The sequence below is a fragment of the Agelaius tricolor genome, unplaced genomic scaffold (assembly GCF_023055355.1).
Source record: "Agelaius tricolor isolate 1412-34295 unplaced genomic scaffold, bAgeTri1.0.p SCAF_19, whole genome shotgun sequence".
Classification (NCBI taxonomy): Eukaryota; Metazoa; Chordata; class Aves; order Passeriformes; family Icteridae; genus Agelaius; species Agelaius tricolor.
This window is the reverse complement of record NW_027269279.1, coordinates 16,026,762-16,034,115: the sequence shown is the minus strand read 5'-3', so window position 1 is coordinate 16,034,115 and position 7,354 is coordinate 16,026,762. Positions and strand designations below refer to the sequence as shown.

General features: G+C 54.6%; 1 long non-coding RNA gene across 1 annotated transcript; it reads left to right on the top strand.

Moving 5' to 3' along the window:
- Window positions 1-903: 903 nt before the first annotated feature.
- LOC139598326 (uncharacterized) lies at window positions 904-7,147 on the top strand. Its single transcript, XR_011681850.1, has 3 exons — window positions 904-1,037; window positions 1,961-2,047; window positions 3,297-7,147. It is a non-coding gene; the product is annotated as an uncharacterized lncRNA (long non-coding RNA).
- The last annotated feature ends 207 nt before the right edge of the window (window positions 7,148-7,354 follow it).

Here is a 7,354-nt window from a genome sequence, read left to right as displayed (position 1 = left end):
GACCTGCCAGCACCCTGGTGTTTCATCAACCAAGTGCTGAGATCCCGATGCCATGCGCCCCTGGGAAAGCCCGGAGATGTCCATGCCATGAAAGGACAGCTCCAGAGTTTGTGGAACCCCCTGAGCTGCTTGCTGTGCTGTTCGAGCTTGGCAGGAAGATGTGTGAATGGACCCCAATGCCCATCCTGCCCCCAGAGGTCTTCATGCTGGGATGAGCATCACCCGCGATACTGGGGAGCTGCAGAAACTCCCTGGACAGCTCTGGTGTACTGGGAGAAAGCATCTGCCTACCCCTACCCCACCTCTGGGATCCTCTGCCTGAAGGCCAGGCAAGGAAAAAGGGAGTTTCTACCCAAGGGCTGTCAAGAAGGACACTTCAAGTGAGGTGTCACCTGCCAGACCATCTGCCCCTTGGGAACTGGCTGGCAGGAGAGACCAGGGCCATGCTGGCAGCAACAGGTGCTGGTGAGGACAGGGGGACATCACCAGATGCAGGTTAGGGGTGGGCAGAGCCTCCATCCAAAGCTCCGGGGGCTCTCCCTGCCTGGGAACTCCAAGTGTGTCTTCCTCAGCTCACGAGAGAACACGGAGGGGAGTCTCACCCAGGGCTTAGGGATGTCACTGTGGATGTGGGAGAGATGTGGGAGAGCACTGTGGGTGCTCTCTGCCGGGCAGTTGCCCAGCACCACCGCCTGCCAGTGCTGCCTGCCCCTCTGCCCTTCTGCCCCTCTGCCCTTCTGCCCTTCTGCCCCTCCGCCCTTCTGTCCCTCTGCCCCTCTGCCCTTCTGCCCTTCTGTCCCTCTGTCCCGCTGGCGGGCACGGCAGCTGCAGCCCATGGGGGACGGCGCTGGCAAGCTCCGCCAGCGGGAGGGCTCCTGCATTACAATCCGGTACAATCTGTCCCCCTTCCTGCTGCCCAGCAGTGTAGGAGACGGTTAGTGTTTAATCCCATTTGACAGCTCTTTCATCATCTGCCTGCCTCCCTCCAGCTTCCCGTGGCTCCTCCAAGGCTCCTTTGTGGCCGTAATCAAAGCCTGGTGAGTGATGGCTGCTCAAGGCAGGGTGGGAAGGGACAGCGGAGCGAGGGTGGCTCAGCCGCGGGGGGAGGGAGCGTGGCCTGGCCGCAGCCCCGGGGAGGGGCACGGTGGGATCACAAGGTGGGGGGGCCTTGGCTGTCAGGTGCTGCAGGTGCAGCTGGGGCTGGTGGTACGGGAGCTGGGCTGGATGGAACATCTCCAGTGCTGGAAGCCAGAGTGGGCTGAGCATCCTCAGTGATCAGGGCTGGGCTGAACTGAGCATCCCCAGTGCTGGGAGCCAGATGGGACAGAGTATCCCCAGTGCTGGGAGCCAGGCTGGTTGGATCTTTCCCAGCCCACAATCAGGCTGGGAGGTCCTGGTCAGGGTAGCAGGGCTGCTGTCCGAGCAGGCAGGGCCAGGCAGTGGGTCAGTCTCCCCGAGGGGCACACAAGTAGGTCTCCTCCCACAGCCTTCTCCCACACACCCTCCTAGTACCTTCTGGCACTGGGGACATGCTGGCTCACAACTCCCTTGTGCCTTGCACACCTGGAATGTGACTGTGGCCCTGGAGGAGCATGGCAGCTCTCTCCCCATGACAGGGAAGACTGTGTGGGAGAGATTTTGGTGGAAGTCACTTGGGCAGCACAGCCTTCCAGCACAGCATTGCTGGCATGTGGCTCACATGGGGGTGAACCCTGCTGTGCCATGGCAGCTTCTGCCATCCCCAGTGGAGAGCTGAGGACCTGGCTGCTCCCAGACAGGCTGGTGGCAGCCAGGGCAGGCTGAAAGAGCCTCTAAGGGATCCCTGCTCTCAATATTTCTGTGAAATTTTGGAAATCTGGCCCCTGATGTGGTCTGGAGGCTGTGTGGGTGGTAGGCCCCCGCTGGAGGTTTTTGGCTAGAGAAGAGTCTGCAGGGTCACCCACAGCTTCCTCTTGCTCAGCTCTTTCTGGACTGAGACTCAGTTTCCGTGCCTTGGCTTCCCCCAGCGCTGACCAGTGCCACGCCAGTGCCACAGTGATGGAGCCACGTGAGTATTCAGGGATGGGGGGAGATACCTCCTGCTTCCATTCATGCTTCTGGCAGGGGCTCAGCACTCACCAGTGCTGCCAGGGAATCCTCCCCATCACCAACAGCCTGGCACAACCTCACTGTGATTTTTTTTTTGTGGTATTCAATAACATTAAACTTTTGGCTGAATTGCAAACATCTGAAGAACAGGGTCTCTCTCTACAAGGACTTGGTAGTGCTCTGCACTGCAGAGTTCCCCTGCTCAGCAATAATGAAGTAGGGAAGCAGGAGAGGAGTCCCCAAAAACCACATCACTGTGGCCCAAGGCAACTGCCCCTGAGCCCCCTTGGCTGAGGAACACCCTGATTCCCTGAGGAGGGAGCCTGCCCGACCTTGGGTTATCACCTGCATTGCAGCTGGGTGACAGCTTTCCCAAGAACACATGTTCCCTCATAAACCCTGGCTCTGCTTATCTCAAAGGGCACATCCGACAATTAGCTTATCTGCTGTGAAAGTGAGGAACGGCTTTGGATATCTGCCTGCCTTCTGCAGGCCTGGGAAAAGCACAAGGGAAGGAGCCCCTGCCAGAGTGAGGCACATCCTTGGTGTCCTGGGAATGATGTGGCTGCGCTCCCTGTGTGCCACAGATGGGCTCCATGTACTCAGGGTGGGGACTGGAGGTGCCCTTGACTCTTAAGGATGTTCAGTGCTTCCTGCTGAAAAACCCTGCCTGCAGCTGCTGCCAGCTTTGCTAAACCATCCCAGGCTGGGTGGCAATTTTGTGCAGGATGGATTGCAGCCTCCAGTTAAATTTTTGGGGAAAATTTCATCTGAAGACCATGGCTCTTTCCAAGAATGGGGAAAAGGGAAAAAAATAAAGGATTTGTTCTCATTTTAAAATTCTGTCTTTGAAGCAATTTGGCAAGTAGAGAGGGGAGAGAGGCTGAGCTTCATCTTGTGTTCCTGGAATATGCTCAAATTTGACCACGCTAGAACACTTTATTTGGGAAAAAATGCGGTTAGCATGAGCTCGGTGCAAACCTCTTCCATAGGAGCAGCTCCCCTCACTGGGCATAGGTTTGTCACCACCCAGCTCCTGGGCAAGTGGGTGCCAAAGCCAAGGGCCTCCTGTGTCCCCACCAGTGTCATGGGGGTCAGAGGAATGGCAGAGGGAGCTGCAGCCCAGTGAGCTCCATCTACTGCAGGCCATGCAGGGCCTTGCTCTGCCTGTTTTTGGTGATTTACACAATTTTTCTCCTGTCCTGTAGCAATCCTGTGTGAAGCAGAGAAGAGCAGGCACGTTTAGCCAGCCCTGTGCAGTGTGATCACACTGTCCCTAGTGCAATGTTCTGCAGCCCCAAGGATGTTTCTCCTCCCTGCCTGGCCCAGGACATGTCATCCCTCACTTGGAGAGCAAATTAAGAATTGGTTGAGTTAATTTGCTACAGATGATGGTTTGAGGACCAAATAACCAAAAAAGCTGGTCAAAAGCCCAATTTTCCTCCCTCCTGGAGATTTTCTGGAGGACTTTCTGGAGCTCCTTTCTCCTGGAGGCTTTCTGGATGGTGGCTGATGTCCCATGCTATGTCCTGAGGAAGGCCTGGGCTGCCTTTGGGGGGGGAACTTCAGTTGGCTTCCTCCCCACCCTGTTCCTCCTGCTCTCCCCCAAATCTGCACCAAGAAACAAGTATATTGTTTGCAAGCTAAAAACTAGAAATGATTTATATGTTTATAAGGCCAGCTCTGGCTCCATTTATTTTGGCAAAGGAATTGTTTGCATCTTTGCAGAATTCCTTCACCAAAACCACTCATTAGATATGAATTTCAAAACAGCCAGAGGGAGCGGGTGACTCAGGGGAATTAGCAAATGGCTTCTCAAAGACTTTTACGTCAGGGACAACAGCTTGATTCCAGATCTCAGTGCCAGTGGCCCAGAAGACATTGTCATCTCATGTTGGGTCAGTGACTGTGAGTCAACCAGTGCATTTGAGGACCTTGGTCTTTGGCTCCGAGCTGGCAGGTGTCTTCACCATGAGAAACCTCAGCCAAGGGAGAAGCCAGAAAAGACAGGAGGAGAAGGATTCCATCAATGAACTTTCACTAGACATGACAACATCAGCTACAAGAGCTGACAGAAGAGTGATGTTCTACCATAGCTCTTTCACTCCAGTGTGAAGATCTGGGAGTTTCTGAAAAGGACATTTGAAGAGGGTCAGCCTTGAGGTCTGAAGATGGGACGAATGTGACCACTCATGCCTCTGCTGTGGGTTTAAAGACCACCTTGTTTTTCACCTGGAAGTTATTAAGAAAGTTGTGCACAGAGATGATTCCAGTTATCACTTTCCTCCTTCAGACAAGAACTCACAAAGCAACCAGTGGTGTGATGATGTCCCATCACCCTGTCCTGGCAGAGCTGCTTGTCTTGGGCGGGCACTGGGAATGGGAGCAGCTTCTCAGGCTGGTTTAGCAGAGGAGATGTGTGCAGGTAGGACGTTGTTCTGTGATGGCACTGTGGGGGCTCTGGACAATTTTGGTGCCCTCAGAAACATCTGTTTGGGGCAAGGGGACAGGCATGTGTTTGTGGAAAAAGGTCTTTGAGGAGTGAGAGTGGCTGTGGTCCCCCTGGTCAGAGGGGAGTCTTCCACCCTGGGTCAGGCAGCCTGGACTAGCAGAGGTGTCCTGTCCTCTGAACCTCCATCGGTACCTGGCGCTGGTGTCCCCAGCCTCTGTGTCACCTGTTTTCCCTGGAGGCACAGCTGGAGCTCTGGCAGGCAGCATGCCCTGCAGCAGCTGGTCCATATCCATGTGTGTCAGCTCGTGGTGCCACCAGGCTCCTGGTCTCCATCCCCACTCTGCCCCAACCTGCCCCACGCCCCTGCCTCGCTGTGCTGACTCGCTGCCCAGCCAGCCTTGCTCCTTGTCTCACAAGCAGAGATCAAAATAAACTCAAGTGAAGGGTCCTTTAACTTTCTCTACTCCAGTGAAAATAAATGCGCTTTCCCCACCGCCCAGCCCTGTAAATTCCCTGCACTGTGAAATATCTTCCAGATATAGTAAAGAGAAGGCTTTTGACTATTTTTTTTAAACATCTTTAACTGCTGTATATATTTCCAGGGAGACGTAATAAGCACTACAGCTAATTTATCTGCGTGTACTGTAAATATTTTCAGGAGATAGCAGAAAGGATTTCAAACACATGGCTGGGAGTATTGGCACACAGCATAGGCTGGGTGGGAAGGACACCTTTAACCATTTGCATGCCATGTCCTTTCTCTGTGCTCCTCTCTCTATGTCCCCAGCGCAGCATCTCCTTGCCAGCCCAGGGCTGTCCTTCCAGCTGATGTCCAGCCAGATGTTTGGTTTGAACAGGGTGCTGAGGCTTGTTCTTCCATTTGACCTTGTAGTCCTTGCTCTGGGGGCACTGGGAGTTCAGCTGGGAGCCGCTGGGAATTCCCCTCCTGACCTACTGCCCGTAGCCGTGCCTCAATCCCCACACCCCTGCCCATGTGCGATCTGCTGCTACAAGCACAGGACAAGATTTGGGAAGAAAAAATCCTGCTTGGGCATCTAATGAGTGTCTTGCAGCCCCAGCACCCTTTGGGTTTCAGCAGAGGTTTCAAACCCATGGTGGGGGAAAACCAGAGTGCCCAGTTACTTCCAAGCCCTGGGACTGGGAAAGGAGGCTGAACACAGCAGGGACAGAGGTGCTGACCATGTTTTGTCCCTTTGGCCCTTGGGAGATGTGAGTTCTGCAGAAGAAGAAGGCTTGGTCCACCAAGAACCCATTCTCAGGGCTCTCAGGTGTGATGGAGAGTTGGGGGAGCAGAGGGTGGCAAGGTGCAGGCACGTGTGGCTCTTGGGGGAGCAGCTGCCAGCAGACGCAGAGGTCCCTGTCCATCCCCCACCCCTCCTGGCCACAGGGGATGCAGAAGCAGGCATCTGCTGGGACACAGCCCAGCAAACACCCCCAGCCCTACTCCTGGCACAATGACTCCTGGCTACACATCCCACTCGTGACCACATCCATAGTGCTGGGATCCTCTGGGGACCATGACCCTGTTTTGAAAGAGCTCTTGCAGGGATGGGTGAGATGGGGGTCCAATGTCCACCCTCACTCTTCCTGATACTCCCCTGATACTCCCCAGGAACTTCTGTGGGAGACAGTAACTTTTCCAGGGGAAGGTCTGGAGAAGGAAGTCGTGGGGTGCTGGCCTGGAGGAGCAGAGGTCTTTCATCACACAGCCAGTGTCTGGTGTCAGCAGGGAACCATGCTAAAAGCACATTCAATTCAAAGCCTGTTATTAAGCAAACCCAGCTCTGTAGCACGAACAGCCTGTCCTGAAGCTGTGGGTCACCACAGCCGGGCCAGTCGCCCTGCTGAGGGGTCTGCTTGCCAGGCTGGGGAGGCTGTGCACCCTCTCCACCACAGCCCTCCCCTCTGCTGCAAGCTCACCATGAGCTGCTGACTCTTGGCTGATGGGGATGTTTTGGCCGAGGCAGTGTTTTCCCTGGGATTCTCCTGCAAGAAGTCCACTCCTTCACCCTGCCAGCTTGCCCTCTCCTGACCACACCGTGGTTAGGAGGCCTGGGGGTATTTGAGGCTCCCAGCCCATCAGCTGGGTGCCTCTGGCTCACTGCAGGTTTGGGGTGTCTGTTGGCAGTGGGAGCAGGAAGAATGCACTGTCCGTTAGGAAGAAAATGGGATTTCCCCAACTGTTTGCACAAAGCCTTGAGGTTTTGGGACTTCTCTCCATCGTCTGAGCACTGCAATCCAGGCTTTTAGTGGGCATGGGTCTGATCCAGACTAATTCCTGACAGGTTGCAGGCCTTTTGGCTGGTTCCAAAGCATCACCTAAGTTGTGGATGGAGCAGTTCCTCCCACCAGCTGAGGCTGGACAACAGGCTAAGGCTGTCAGGGCAGGAGAACTGCCACAGCCACTGGGAGGAGAGCCCAGGCAAGATGAGTCTTCCTGACAGCAGGCATGGATGCACTGGATGCATCATCCAGGCAATCTGCTCCCCAGGCTCCTGTCCCCGTGGTGTAATGTAATGCAGAATAAGGACAAGAGGTACCTATTGGCTTGGAGCCCAACTGAAAAGCCACAAGAAGGAGATAAAAGCCTTTAAATGCTAAGTCTGTCCAAAGAGACAATAAAAGGCAAATGTCTTCCCAGCTTTATGTCCATGTGTTTTTACTTGATTTATGGACTTTTTGCTATAATCCTTCATGCTTTCTGACTCTTCAAGTTGTTCAGCTCTTGTAAAAGGCCTGTGGAAGCAAACTGCATCAGCCAGGGGACTCCATATCCATCCCTTAGCCTGGGCT